Source organism: Dysidea avara, chromosome 2 (genome assembly GCF_963678975.1).
Source record: "Dysidea avara chromosome 2, odDysAvar1.4, whole genome shotgun sequence".
In the NCBI taxonomy this organism is placed as follows: domain Eukaryota; kingdom Metazoa; phylum Porifera; class Demospongiae; order Dictyoceratida; family Dysideidae; genus Dysidea; species Dysidea avara.
The window spans coordinates 16850710-16866709 of record NC_089273.1 but is presented as its reverse complement, the minus strand read 5'-3'; the positions used below and the strand labels follow the sequence as shown (position 1 = coordinate 16866709).

Here is a 16000-nt window from a genome sequence, read left to right as displayed (position 1 = left end):
GCTTTTGCTGTGTGTTAGCTTGGGCATTGTGTGTTTCAACAAAATCTCTGAGCTTAGATAGCTTAGCTTGAAGCTGATGCTGATATGAGGTTACATCATAAGCCATACTAGATGGAATTGGCGGCTTGTGGGTACATCTGCCAAACATCAGCTCAAATGGTGAGACCCCAGTTGACGTATGAACAGCAGTACGGTATGCATACAGCACAAAAAGGAGATATTGTTCCCAATCATTTTGATCAACATAAGCACGCAGCATTTGCAAAAGAGACCTGTTGAAGCGTTCAACTAATCCATCAACAGTAGGATGGTAAGCTGTTGTTCGTGATTTAGTGACACCGAAAGCATCGAGAGTCTGACGTAAGATGGTGCTCTCAAAGTTTCTGCCCTGATCTGAATGTAAGATGTCTGGGATACCATAGCGACAAAACACTGTTGTAAGCTCTCTGGTAATGGTTGCGGCTGTTTGATTAGGTATTGGTATGGCCTCTACCCACTTGGTCATGTAGTCCTGAATAACCAAAAGATAACGGTTGTTATGTCGGGAAGTGGGAACTTCCAAAATATCTACTGCCACCATCTCCCAGGGCCTGCCAATGGGCACAGTGGTCAAAGGGGCACGAGTTGGTTTTGCAGGCTTAGAACGCTGACAAACTAAACATTCTCTGCAATACCTTTCTATGTCTTGCAACATTCCAACCCAGTACCCAACTTGACGTACCCTGGCTGTTGTCTTCTCAAATCCTAAGTGGGCAGCAGATACAGCATCATGATGCTGATATAACATAGTGGAGCGGTATGACTCTGGGATGAGAGGAACCAATACTGTATTAAGGCTAGGTGATGGTGTATACCTTCGACATACTAACCCATCATGCAGGCACAACTGTGACCAAAGCTGTTTGTATCGAGAGTAAGGATGTGTATGCCATACAGAATTATGAGGTGGGGCCGACTGATTTTGACTCAGTGCTTCATAAATTTGTTGGATAATGGGATCATTAAATTGTTGCTGGCGTAATTCTTCAGTGAACAGATGTAGCTGTGTAGTTGCAGCAGTGTGTGCTTTTCTAGAGAGTGCATCTGCATTGCCATTGTCCTGCCCTTTGCGATATGTAATTGTGAAGTCATATTCCTGAATGGCAAGTGCCCATCTGGCAAGGAGGCCTTCCATTTTCTGTGCAGATAACCACTGCAAGGGAGCATGGTCAGTAATGATAGAGAACTGTCTACCTAACAAATAATGTCTAAACTGTTTAAGGGCATGGACAACAGCTAAGCACTCTTTTTGAATTACGCTATAGTGTTGCTCTGAAGTTGAGAGAGCTCTACTAGTGTATGCTACAACATGGCCACTTTGTTCAAGTACAGCACCAATACCTGTGGCACTGGCATCTGTATATAGTTGAAATTGTTTAGCAGCTGTAGAAAAGTTGGGATATTTAAGTATTGGTGCACACAAAAGGGCATCTTTTAGTTGGTTAAAAGCTAATTCACAAGACTTGTCCCACACATCAGGAGTCCCTTTGGTGGTTATGTTGTACAATGGGGCTGCGATATCTGCAAATTTGTGGATGTAACGACGATAGTAAGATGCAAGCCCCAGAAAACTTCTAAGGTTGCCTGGCTCAGATGGAGTAGGCCAGTTACGAACTGCAGATACTTTCTCAGGATCGGGGGACATACCAGTTGCTGAAAAATTGTGCCCCAGATATGTAACGGAAGACAAGCCAATGTGGCACTTGCTGCCACGAAATGTAAGTCCAACATTGGACATACGCTGAAACAAAGTGTCAAGGTGCTGTATGTGTTCCTGTAGATTGGCAGAATGGACTAATAAGTCATCTAAATACGTAGTGACAAATGATAAATCACCACAGATAGAGTTAATAAGCCTTTGAAATGATGAAGGAGCCCCAGAAAGGCCAAACGGCATTCTACGAAATTGGAACAACCCAAACCCAGGCCCAGGACAAAAAGCAGTTTTGGGTTGGTCCTTGCTATGAACTGGTAACTGCCAATACCCACTCCTGAGGTCAAGGGTAGAGAAAACTGTGCAACCCATCAAGCAGTCCTGGACTTCATCAGGCCTAGGAAGTGGGTAAGCATCCTTAACTGTGCGTTTATTCAGTTCCCGGTAATCAACACACAAGCGTACCTCCCCATTCTTCTTACGAACAAACACAGCAGGGGCCATCCATGGGCTAGAACTAGGCTCAATTATTCCCTGTTGCAACATGGTGTTTATTTGCTGCTGTACTTCTGCACGGTAATTCCCTGGTATTCTTCTAGGTGGTATTTTTACAGGGTTACCAGTTGTGGGAATGAAGTGTTCTGCAACTGTGGTATGCCTGGGGGAGGTACGAAACAGCTCTTTGTGAGCTTCAACAAGCGACAAAAGGGCTGGATCACCACATTCAGGCAGATCATAACTTGAGGTTTTAACATCAAAGATGGGGACAGCATAGTCATCTATGGCTTCCTCAGGTGACTGGGATACACATGAAACTGGTGATGCTTTCATCTTAACTGCCTAAGCTGCTTCAAGAAGTGGCTCCATTTCAGGTGGAAGTTTAGTCACAGCACTATTGTGTATGGTAACAGGTGATGTTGTGAAGTCAAGTAATAAGCCATGCTTTTGCATGAAGTCAACACCTACAATCACAGGTGTGATTAGTGACCTAACTACAACAAAACAGTGGTCTGCTTTTACATTACCTAGCTGTATGTTTGTTGTGATTTGTCCCAAAACTGAAATGGGCTCGCCAGCTGCTGACACTAACTGCAGTCCCTGTGGGGGTTTAGCTAGTTTGTGGTTAGGTGTAACAAGGTTCTCTCTTACTAACGAAACAGACGACCCTGAGTCAACCATTATCTCAACTACTCTGTTTTCTAGTACACCATTAATTATGGACCCTTGTGTCCTTACTGCTGCTACAACTACACTACTATAACTATCTACATTACTACACAAAGGGCTCACTACTTTCAGAGGCGCCCCCAGCCCGTGCGAGACGCCCCTTGTCTGTTTCCCGAACGACAGTCCTTCGCGAGGTGGCCCATCCTTCCACAATTAAAACATCGCTTTAATCTCGGGCAATTACGCTGTACAAGACCAGGCTAGTTACAACAGAAACAGAGGAGTCTGGCTGGCTGCTGGGAGGTTCTCTGATTAGTTGCCATGGCGGCCACCTATTCAGTCAGGGCGGCGACTTGCTCTGTTAGGGCTTCCACACGGTCAATTGGCTGCTGAACAGCTGCTAATTTTTCACCAGGATTCTCAGCATCAATAGTCATCAACAACTTTGCTCGCTGCATCAGCTGCCCCAAGTCATTAATCTCTCTTGCTGCACGTAATCGCTTGCTTATTTCCAGGGGGAGTCCCGTTAGAAACTGGTGCATCACTAACTGTTGGCGTGTTGTCGCATCTGCTGCTGGCATAGCTCGATCTATTAGCCTTTTTAGTTCGTGACAGTATACAGACAATGACTCGCCAGGATGCAACAGTCTGCAATGAAAGTCATCCATCGACACAAACCGTACTGGCCCCATTCTCTCCAGGATGTTTTTCTTAGCTAGGTCATAACTTGCTTGCTGCTCTGCAGTCAACTCTAGCCAGGTAACAAGTGCTTCTCCCTCTAATAGTGTCGGCATTTTCTTTGCTTTCATTTCGTCGTTCCAGTCATTTGCACTGCAGCAGATCTCGTAACGCTTGAACCATTCAGTTGGGTCACCTTCTGAGAAGATCCTGGGCAAACTGATGTGCTTGGAACTCGTTGCAGCTGTGCTAGGGGTAGACATGGCCAACTTCAACCGTCCTCTGCTACCAATGTAATACTCGTCAATAACTAACACTCAAGCAACTAATAACTTTAATATGCCAGACTGAATAATGTACAACATAGCAAGACTTAATAAATACAGGATACAGGAAATTAACTAAGTGATGTCTTATGATTACAAATATATTCATGTGTTGTTACATCAGCAATGTGTGTGTGTACAAGTCAGTTCAATATTACACTTTATTACATATGAATATGATTAACAAATTGACTTTGATGTTAGTAGCAAATTGACAGTATTACCACTCTATTGCTGGGGAAAACTTTGAGATAAGTTGAGTAAATGAAACAGCTCACCAACAAAAGTTTAATGTTCGTATAGTAGTTCAGGTTACTCAAACAAATAATCAAATGTTCGAACTATTTGTCCAAGCCCTAATTTGAGACCAGGTGTTTATTTCCCAAATATGTTTCCAGTTAATGGTTGAGACAGGTGTTTATTTGAATGCAACAAGGAAATGCAATGCCTGACCTATGACAAGGTCCAGTAATTACACTGTAGCAGTATTCACAAAGCTATTGTCATTTTGGAAATAGAATTTACCACCTTAATTTGCAATAAATTTAGGTGCTATTGCATTAAAAGTTACACACCTTAGTGAAAAATTTTGTCATAACTAGTTGACAGTTTTATATCAAGCTGTGGCACAGTACACATTCCACATGTTGTCAACCATGACACGTCCCACATAATACAAGACATCTGTACCACATGTGGACCTGTGTTGGTATGGTGGATGATGTTTGTGCTTAAGTATAAATGAGCACTACTGTAATTATCATAAACCTGTTGTCCTGATAAAGACTCTTCACATCATTTCCATCAGCCGTTTCACCAACACTGGGAGTGTCACAAAGAAGAAGACAAGAAATTTTCATGTATGTTCTTATTTATTACTGCTACGTGCACTTGATATATGCCAACAATAACTTACTCATCTACGACAAATTTAGTTCCCTCGACCTTGAATTCTTGTTTGATTATGAAAGAGGTTATATCCTTGCAGCTACTTTTGATCAATTTCCCGAACCGTGACTAAATCTAATGCAATAACACCTAATTGTATTGCAGGCTACTCTCCACCACAAGCTATTCTACTGTAGATAATAATCTTGAGATATCAAAGAAATTACCTGAACGGTATCCACTGGAAGAAATACACTCATCACAAACGTCAAATGGCCAACTTGATCATTCAACAACAGAGGCCATGGCCATGGCAGGGAACAAGGCTAACCCAGAGGCCAAGGAAAAGGACAATTCTAACATCAAAAGCCAGAAGAAGAGCTGCCAAAAGAAATTATATATTTTATCACCATTCATTGTACATATGTAAAATTAAGAACTGTGTTACCTGTGCTGAAAATTTTATTGTTAATTTATCCAGTCACGAATTAAGTGTACTGGAAAAGCCCATACTGAGCAGGGGACTAACATTTATCCCACTGCAAGAGATCTCACAAACTTGGAAATCTTGTCTGACTTTAATCCGTCAGTCGAGCACACCTAACTTGTCCAGGTTACAAAGATCAGCCCTCTTGAAACTATGTAAAAGCCAAAGATATCATTATTAACAAAGCCGACAAAGGTTCCACTATTGTTATTAGAAACAAGAGTGATTACATTATCGAAGGGCTCAACCACCTCAACAATTCCAGAACATACAAACTATTGTCAGGTGATCCGACCAACCACATTTGCAAACAGATTACCACCATTCTTACAGAGACATACAAAAATATTATATTACTAAAAATATGTACACCTTCGTCCACCAAAAGATGCCAGACTAGCACAGATTTATTTTCTGAAAAAGATTCATAAAAATCTACCAGGAATCCAACCTATTATGTCTTGTTGCCAGAGTCCCACTGAGAATATAAGCCAATTTGGCTACAACCATACATTAAAACTCTACCATCTTTTTTGAGAGACTCCTCTCAATTCATTGCCAAAATTGAACAACTAACTATATCGCCTCATTCCTTGCTAGCCACCATTGATGTGACATCCCTATACACCAATATCCCTCACAAGGAAGGCATTAAATCTTGCCATGATGAATTCATCAAATTCGAAAGCACAAATCCTCAACAACCACCAGCAGAAACACCAACAAATTTGTTAGAAATTGTCCTTAAAGCAACTGTGTTTGAATTCAATGGGAAGTGCTATAAACAATTACTTGGTACAGCCATGGGCAGTAAAACCGCCCCCTCCTATGCAAACACTTTCCTTGGCAACCTTGAAAATAAATTTCTCAATTAACAATGAACCCCTTAAGCCAACGTATTAGTTGCTACAGTCGACGATATCTTTATGGTGTTCCTCACTCCCCTGAACAGTTAGACTTGTTCATGAATCACATGAATCAAATACATCCATCTATGAAATTTAAATTTGAATTCAGTCAAGATCAAATCACATACCTCAACACTGTTGTCCACCTTAAAAACTCTTTGTAACCACGCATATCAAATCGACCAACAAACAGGCATGCACACATGCCAGCTCATACCACTCACTGGGAACCCAAAAGGGGATAGCAATTGGGGAGGCCATCAGATATGCTAGAATGAACATATTCTTCAACAAATATATTTCTCAACATATCTGGCAAATGAATGCTCAAGACTACACCTCAGATTACATTACAACAGCAATATTTTCAACATTAACACAGACTTAAAAAATCGTACTCAAAAGTACCTGTTTTTTGTCATGAGATTTGCTGCTTCGGCAGCCAAAGTCATCAAAACAATTAGACACAATTGGCATTACATCCAAGAAGACCCTACTGTGGGAAACCATTTTCCACACTACCCCATCATGGCATTCAAGAAAAACACCAACCTCAAAAGATTCCTTGTCTGTGCTTGCATCAAACCTGATGTTGTTTCTGAAACAAACAGCATTGAACTTGAGTTGGAACATCATCCAGTCACTAACTCTAACTTTCCCAAGATAGATCAAATGAATCCACCAAAAAATATCATTACCCCCTGTCCAATCAAAAGACACTTTTTACTTAAGTATCTTTCAACATCTAGAGCTGTACCAATAATCGGATCGGCCAAAATATCGGCCACCAATATGACATTTTTTACCAATATCGGTATCGGTACAGAACAGTAGGAGGACCGATATCACTACCGATATTTATACAGCAATAGTTTGTACATAAACAGATTATAATATAGGTTTTCTGCGTTTTCCATGTGGCTGTTCAGTGGCAGTGGCTTATTGGTCACTCTACAACTAGCACTACGCTACAAGAAGCCATACAAATACATGCAATTCTAGTGTTTGTTGCTGGAAAGTTTATTAGTCTTAAATGATGGTTATATAGTACCTTTTGTAATATAAAAGAAGTCACAGAATAACCAAGGAACCTACTGTACCAGCCTTCACACAAGCCAATAAAATGTAGAGTAATACAGAAATATCCGTTTAAGGCTTTATGGTAGTATGTATTAAAATGTTTGTGGGTGCGTAATTGTCTGGATTGTATAATAGAAACCCAAACCACTACCACCACAAGCAAAGAGTGAGCAATGAATATATCCACATGTTGTTGTAGAGTAGGTAAATGTATACTTTTGCATAGATTAACTATAACTTTTGTTTGTAATGCAAAATTATCGGATCAACTATTGGTTATCGGCTTCTTTTGGTAGTATCCACATCGGATATTGGTACATGCGGAAAACCCATATCGGTACAGCTCTATCAACATCTTGAAGAATCACCTGCTCAACTACCAACAAATCTTTTAGAGTAAGAGGTAACATAACCTGCAATACAAAGAATGTTATTTATCTCATACAGTACAACAAATAATATGTTGGACAAACTAGCACACCCCTCAGACGCAGGATATCCCAGCACATCAACAATAAATCCAGTAGCAACTCTACTATTGACCAACATTTCACCATACCAGGTCATACCATGTCAGTCCAACTAATAGAACAAATCATTACCAAAGATACCGACAACACAACTACAATCAGAGATAAACTATACCAAAAAGAAAGATACTGGATCAATAAATTAAAATGTGTTTGCCCACAAGGATTAAACTGGTCATCCAGTAGCCTTCCTCGTTCCAGGAACAATTGAAAGAAAGTAATATTGTTACATTTAACACCAACAATATACCCTTATAGTGCATTCATTTTGAATAATCAGTTCATTAACACTAACTAACCCTTAACCCAAACCCTGTAACTCTTCTAACGGTTCCCCTAACCTAACCTAATCCCAACTCCTAACCAAATCTATTACATTTCAATTAATGCATTATACCAATACAATCATTGAGTTGTTTAACAATACTAGCACGTAACATTAACTTACTGTTCCTTTTAATACTTCACTATATGTTTGTATGTCCTCTCCTTTTGTTATTTACACTAAAGTCTTACCAACATGTAGACTTTGTAAAGTGCAACACGCGACTATGCAGAAAAAGATGTACACACATGCGGAACAGCCCAACCCATTTAAATATCATAGATACTTTGCAAGTGTCCCACTTAACAGTCGCTATAGACTCTGTTCATTCAATAGTGAACTGCTACTCATAGTTCGTGACCAACAATATATTACTCTAACCAAGGAAAACCCCAGGTATTTTACAAACTAATTAGCTACTGCCATCTTTATCATTACCTTGCAGATTGTTCACAATTGGAGCTTAAGCCTCCCATAATCTTCACCTAGGGAGTACGCTCTCCTCGTTAGTAGCTACCCGACCAGGTAACCTACTACATTGACACACCCAAAAGGGTTTTCAAAAGTTTGGGTGAAGCCGCCTGAAAATACGGCCTGATGAGCTTGACTTCCCTGGCATATGTGAAACGCATTGCGGCATAGAAACCCAAACCATATACAACTAATTTGTTGTATGTACAAAGTGACTCATTATCATTATTCTCTTACATTGACAATACTCTTAATACATATTATGTCCTTTACAGATCAACACATCATGTCTAGGACTGTCAATCGTTACAATAAGAATGACCCAAGACTTTCTTCCTCCCAACCTTTACCTGTTTCCAACTACCAAGACTGACCTGCTTGGGGGTACGGTCTAACTGACGAACAATACAATGCATTAAATTTGGATACCCTCGAGCTTCCCTTACCACAGTGGATCACTTGATGTAACAACAACAACTCCAATCCTGGAAAAGAGCTCCTCAAACCAGTCTTTATCTAACCCTACAGACAACCAACAATCTAATAATGAAACGACTGAAAGCTCTGCTACAAGCATGGATATCATTCTACCTGGCACCGCAGTTACCATCTGCTATCTCAAGTATCACCACAGTCACCACACTGTCAGGAAACACACTTACTACCTCCTTACCCACCAATTCATATGCCAATGTACTATCCAATATACGACCTTGAATCCTATTTGAGTTTGTTTGATTATGAAACCATTTATAGATGTTAGTCAATACGCTATATCCTTGCACTGCTTTTGATTGATTTCCCAAATTGTAACTAACTCTCATGTAATAAAACCTAATTGTATTACAGGTGTACTATTGCCAAGGTGATGAAATCTATTGCAGAGTTAATTAGTTTACTTCTACTTGTGGGCATGCTGGAAATCGCTTACTCAAAGTTTCTATTCAATGCCCGCTAGGTGGCATATTGTGTTCTTAACAATCAATCAAATTCTGTGTAATTCTGATGTAGAATTACTTCATCACTCTAAAAGGTAAATTGTGTCCAAGCCTCTAGTGAGGCTGGTACATGTATTCTGAAATATCTAATTCTGCCAGTATTTGCAATGAATTATGCAGTGTAACTGCAGTGTATGTTAGTGGCTGTAAAATTAATTGTATGTTTACAAAAAAAAGTTTAGCAGCTTAAATGATCATTTTTCAGTGCAGGTGATTGTAAAAATTCTTGCTGTGATGTCATTGTAAACAATATAGACCAGTTCATTTAATGTGAAACTGTATATTAGGAATCATGGAGAGTAGGGTTTTTTTTCCCAATTATATCACCCCAAAACACTTCACTTTACCTTCATAACACTTGATGGTATTGGTTAGATAGACATGGGGGGGGGGGGGGGTATAAAGATTAAAAGTCTTCTCACGTGATGGTGAGTTGATCGGTTATAATGTCATCACACATAGCAACAGGATGGTGGCTCGACTTTTATTTCCATATGACGAAGAAACAGTTCAAGACGGGCCAAATCTCTTTGCTTCGCAGCATGTGAGTTCTGTGTGTTATTGCGAAACTTTTTAGATGCCTGTGTAAGGTAAAGAGAGGTCTTTGGAATGGTACATACTGTTTAGCATTAATTAATTAAAAGATGGCTTTGACACATTTCATGCATAAGTCACACAAGCTGTTATTGCTTTGTCTCTTGCAATTTTTGTGGTTTTGTAAAAATAATTTAGGCAACAAGGGTAATTATATAAGCAAATAAATAAGACATCATGTCCTACCCCACTGAGTTCAACTTGTATATACTATGGCATTGAGCAAAAATCATATAGACCATAGTACAGTGTTATAGTAGCAGTAGCAGTTGCTGTAGCTAGTGAAAATGTCATCAATGCTACTATATATTAGACTTGGCGTCATAATCAGAAACAGTATATACAAGGTAAATTATGTATTTAAGTCTGGGTTTTCTTACAAAGCATAAACAAAATTAATTAACCTTATTTACAAACTGACAATGTATAAAATGATTATTATATAAAGTTACTTGCAATTGGTATTGTATCTTTGCATACTTAAACCATACAAACAGCAATGATTACAAAGCTACGTATTAACACTTATAACTCATGATCTACTATTGGTCCCAACTTTAAACTAACAGTGGTGAATGATGGGTATTAGAGTAACATGTAAACCAAAAATAAATTTATTAAAGAATATATATTTTTGAAAATTAAGATCAAAGAAAATAGCTACATTTTTGTCGTTTGACCTTTTCCTTTGAGCAATTATAAAACCTTTTATATTACCTGAAAGAGAATGTAATAAGCATTTCATAAATCTAAACCAGAAGTGTCTACATCAATCAAAAGCAAAGTTATGGTCATTTTATTGAAGACATGTAGGTAAAATGAAATTTTCAACAAAAATTTTGAGTGGTCATAACTTAAAGGGAGACCAATGAAATGAGCCAAATTTTGGTGTGAGAAAGTTTCTTGACAAGGTGCATGTTTATGCCAAATTTCATAATCAAAAGGAATCTGGATTTTTTTGTTGTTGATTTGGTATGGAATGACCCGCACTACAAAGATAAATGTTGTAAGGCTCTTGCTATATACAAGTATTTAGCTATGTAGATTCTAACACTAATGGATAAACCAACACCAGGGCAATTTGAAATACTCTGAAGAACCAAACACCTGTACTACATCTCAGCAAGAGTTACTATTATCAGTATTATGAACTCTTGACCTCAGAGATATCTATGTAAGGTTTGAGATTACAACCAGCACACTTGCGTATAGTGAAGAAAGTATGTAATCAAAACTAACTGCTCAACATGTACACTGTGGCTACCTCTTTAGGTATGAAAAGTAGAATTTAACTAGGTTTCAGCTACAATAACATTGAACTGACGCAGTTTTGATGGAGTTGTATAGTATACTAGTTAATTATTCCTATTTGTTTGTTTACTTTTTATTGTAATCACATAATTTATTACTGGTGATTCATCGTATACTACATCAAAGGAGAGAATAGTGCCACACCCATTAGTTAATTTCCTAAATTTTTTTTAATGAAAAGAGTTATTCTGCTGTTTTCAGTATTGTTCCGCCTGTTATACATGTCATTGCAATGAAGAAATGTACAAGAAGTGCTTCTGTAATCACTCCAGTCACTATATGGAAGTTATAAAACACACCCCAACTATATTATTTGTTGGAAGGCAATGTGGCCATTCTGTTTAGTTTCTACCCATTGTGCAGTGTTACATACAAACAACAGTATGAGAAATACATCTGCAACCACGGACAATTCTCGTGATGTACTGAAGCTATCATACATTAATGTTACCAAGAATCAACACCTACACACTGGTGGAGAAAGAAAGGAGGACAAAGGTAAGTCCATGATTCGTGCATTGTAGCTGCTTCAGTTGGTGAAAAGGCACATCTCGGGTCGAAGTGATGTCAAACAGAGAAAAAAATTAATTCCATTACCTAATCATTGTGGAGTTACCTGTATGGTTGGCTGCAGGTATCAATCAGTCAAACTTATTTAATATTAATAAGGTATTTTAAATTCAAAAGACTTGTTGGGAGAGTTTAAGACTTCAGACTACAGGGGTCTAAGTAATTTAGTAACCCAATGGCCCTGTGTTGTGGCAAAGTGAATGTGCTACTACAGTTAGGCCTGAGTCAAATATGCTCTAAATTTTACCCTAAATGTTTTTCAGGAATTTCCCAAATTTTTCACCTTTTGTGCTCTTCAGTGTTCCCATTATGCTTGCGTTAAGGTCTTGCAATTGGGATAGCAACATATCTAACACTTATATTGGAATATTTTAATCGGTGAGTGCTCTATTAGAGAGTATCATCTAAGGATCTATGTACAATGCATTTGAGTGGTCTATTGTAGCTTGCAGTTTCTAATGACTGTTCTATCAGAAAGTAGCTTAGAAAGTATTGATTTTCATGGAATTAAGCTCTGTAGTTTGAAATATCCACCTAATATGCTGACATAGCTCTCCAGCCTATTATGCTGTTTATTATGCTGGGATATTTTGACGCAGGCTTAGCTACAGTGCCTAAGGGTTACTAAATTACTTAAACCTCTGTGGTCTGAAGTCTAACTTACTCAGACTCTTTATGTAGTTGTTGTACCTTAACACTGTTGACAGCTGCTTGTAACAGAGAAATGTATGAATAGCATTAATTAGTAGAAACAAACCATCACTCCACCCATAACAACAGTTATGTGACCCAGTCTGAGAAAACCGGTCTTATCGCCCATGTCAGCGGATTCGATTTTTTCACCCAGGACACACAGCTACATGAATTTAGACTATCTAATTCCACATTCAAAATCAGCTAGACTTGAGTGGTCTGGTTTTGCTGGCTGCTTTTCCCGAGCCCAGTGGCGATCCGTACGTGTGGTGTGGGGCCTTAATGGAGCTGTGGTCAGCCTGGGAATGACTGTATGTGGCTGTACAGCTCTGTGGTGTTGAATAACTACCTCTGCTGTGAATTTCCTTTCATTTTAGCCAGTTTTGAGATCTCAATGGCTCAAAACTTGGCCTAATTCATCCCTTGGCCTTCCTTTTCAATTTTTGAACACCATCTTGCCCCCCTTCCACTGTCCCCTCCACGCACCCAATTTGCAGCTCGCCTGATACAGTCAACCTCGGTTTAAAAACTATATAAAATGGTGAGAAACTTAGTTGTTGGCTACTTGCACAGTGGATGCTCTGCAAGGTAAGGAATTGGTGTAAAACGTGTGAAAATTTGGTACACATAGCTTCAACCATTGGCGAGCTACAACACATTAAATACTTAAAACCGGCATTTCTCGATACTTTTAAATCCGGTTTTGTCAGACTGGGTCACAGTTATGCATTTAACAGGTGGTGATGCGTTGCTCATGTTACCAGTGCAAGTGCACATAATAAACATGAAAAGTGTCTAAGTAAAAAACTTAGACACCTCCAAAGTCCACCACAAAAAGGGTCTAAAGTTGCTCTGAAGACATCTTTGATCTTAAATAGCTTCATCACGCTGAATCACTGCAATACACACGGCAATGGGGGATCCAGGATGGGACATTTGGGGCAACCCCCCCCCTTCAAGAAATTGCATACAAGATCGAGATACTCTAATAGAGCAGTCAATTACTCTAATAAAGCAGTCACAATGTTCATGAGGCAGTGCAGCTTACTTATGAAGCTATAAATATGATTTTATTTTACATAACATACGTGATAATAATATAATATATTTGGTAAAGGATAACTAGCTATTATTGTTGTGACCTTTTTTTTTTTTTTTTTTTGGTCTTCAACTTTTTTCAGCAAAGTGCCCCCCCCTCTTTCCAGACTCTGGATCCGCCCCTGCACGGTCTCTAACTTACGCAGATAGGCACTTACCTCCTGCTACTTGGCGTCACCCCCACTCTTCGCAGCCACTACTTTAGTACAATAAACCAGTTAAAGCACCGCCATTGCTCTTGCAATATGGAAAAAAAATAGCACTCGGGCATGGTCCGGCTCGAACTTAATACAGCACTCGGCTTCGCCTCGTGATGTATTAGTCTCACACCCTCGTGCTATTTTTTCTTCGCGGTTGTGCTTTAACTAGTATTATAACACTTGTGCTTGCATGGCAAATAAAGAATACTTTTTGCTTTGATCATCCCACGCAAAGTTCTTTATAATCAAGACACACGATAGTGTGTCGTGCGGCCCAAGAAGCCGGCGCGCCACACCGTGAGTATATTGACAGGAAGAAAGAAAATGTCATTTTCACACTTTTGTATCTCGGTGATAGCTTATCCGATTGAAACCAAATTTGCTGCAGAGTTGCCTGCCAGCTAGGGGAGTCTACATTCCAAATTTGAAGGAAATTACTCTAGCCATTTCCGAGATACGAGCGGCCAAAGTTTCGTTTTTTTTTTCTTCGTCTTTTCGCACACTTGCAAAAATTGCTATAAAACGCAAAAGCGTGCTCCGATCGCCTTGAAATTTGGCACACAGAAAGGGAGTCCAAAGGCGCATCCTAGCATCAAATTTGGCGCAAATCCGATCTAATCAAAAACAGCCAAGCTGTAAAAAAAGGTGCAGCCCCCAAAAAGGCCATGGTGAAAAAGATGTGAAATCCAAGGTGGCGGCCAAGAAATGGCTGTGATGGTAGGTTAATGGTTACATTTTAATAACGACAATTCAGGTGAATTTCGTGCCAAGACCAAGCGGCACAAAATTCACCTGAATTGTCGTTATTAAAATGTAACCATTAACCTACCATCACAGCCATTTCTTGGCCGCCACCTTGGATTTCACATCTTTTTCACCATGGCCTTTTTGGGGGCTGCACCTTTTTTTACAGCTTGGCTGTTTTTGATTAGATATCACTTCTTTTTGTATTTGTATACTGCAAAGCCGGCCTATGGCTGGCTTTGGGGCTTTTTTAACTCATGTGTTTTTTTCTTTACCACAGGAAGAAGAAAAGAACTTAAAGAAGATTTTTAATGCTTCAATTGTTTTTGATTTTATTAGCAATTATACAAATTATATACATATATTTATTACATGCCCATTATTCCCCACAGGATATTTTTTTTGCAGTTGATCTCTCTACTGGGTGACTTGAAATGCAGCTGAACTATATACAGGGTGATTTGTTTCTAGCTTATCTCTCTACAGGTTGATTTGTGTGTAACTGATCTCTCTACAAGCTGATTTGTTTGTAGCTGATCTCTCTGCAGGTTGATTTGTTTCTAGCTGATCTCTCTACAAGTTGATTTGTTTGTTGCTGATCACTCTAAAGATTGATTTGTTTGTAGCTGAACTCTCTGCAAAGTGATTTGTGTGTAGCTGAATTCTCTAGAGAGTGATTTAATTGTAGGTGAACTCTCTACAGGGTGCATGACTTGTTTATAGCTGAACTCTCTTCAGTGTGACTTGTAATGTTCTGAATCTCTACAGTGATATAATTGTAGCTTAATTCTCCACAGGGTGACTTGCTTCTTGCTGAACTGTCTATAAGATTAACTGTTTGCAGCTGAAGTCCCTACAGAATAACTTGTAATGTAATAAAATTCTATAATGGAGTAAATAAATTAGCCGAATGCTCTATTAGGGTGACTGTTCTATTAGAGTATCTCGATCTCGCATTTGCTACACGGAGTTGGCTTTCGAATCATAACTCAGTGGTTTGTAATCGGATTCTTCTGTACTACTGCAAGGACTTTCTATGAAGATTATTCCAGCTATACACCGATTTTCAGCTCATTGCTCTTAGCGGTTTGCCTAGTAGGCGTGAAAACTAATACTTTTTTATTCCTAAAAATCGATCGCGTAATTGTGACACGGGTTGGGTTTTTGTGTCATATCTCCGTGGTCTTTATCTCGATTCCTTTCAAACCACCAAAAGGCACTCCTACGATGGTTACTCCA

The 16000-nt window shown here is 39.1% G+C and overlaps 1 long non-coding RNA gene across 1 annotated transcript in view; it reads left to right on the top strand.

The window, feature by feature from the left end:
* Positions 1 to 9361, top strand: part of LOC136243507 (uncharacterized) — a 28929-nt gene extending 19568 nt beyond the window's left edge. Inside the window, exon 4 of the long non-coding RNA XR_010694885.1 lies at positions 8829 to 9361. This is a non-coding gene — a long non-coding RNA (uncharacterized lncRNA). The remainder of the gene's footprint in view (positions 1 to 8828) is intronic.
* Positions 9362 to 16000: the final 6639 nt, after the last annotated feature.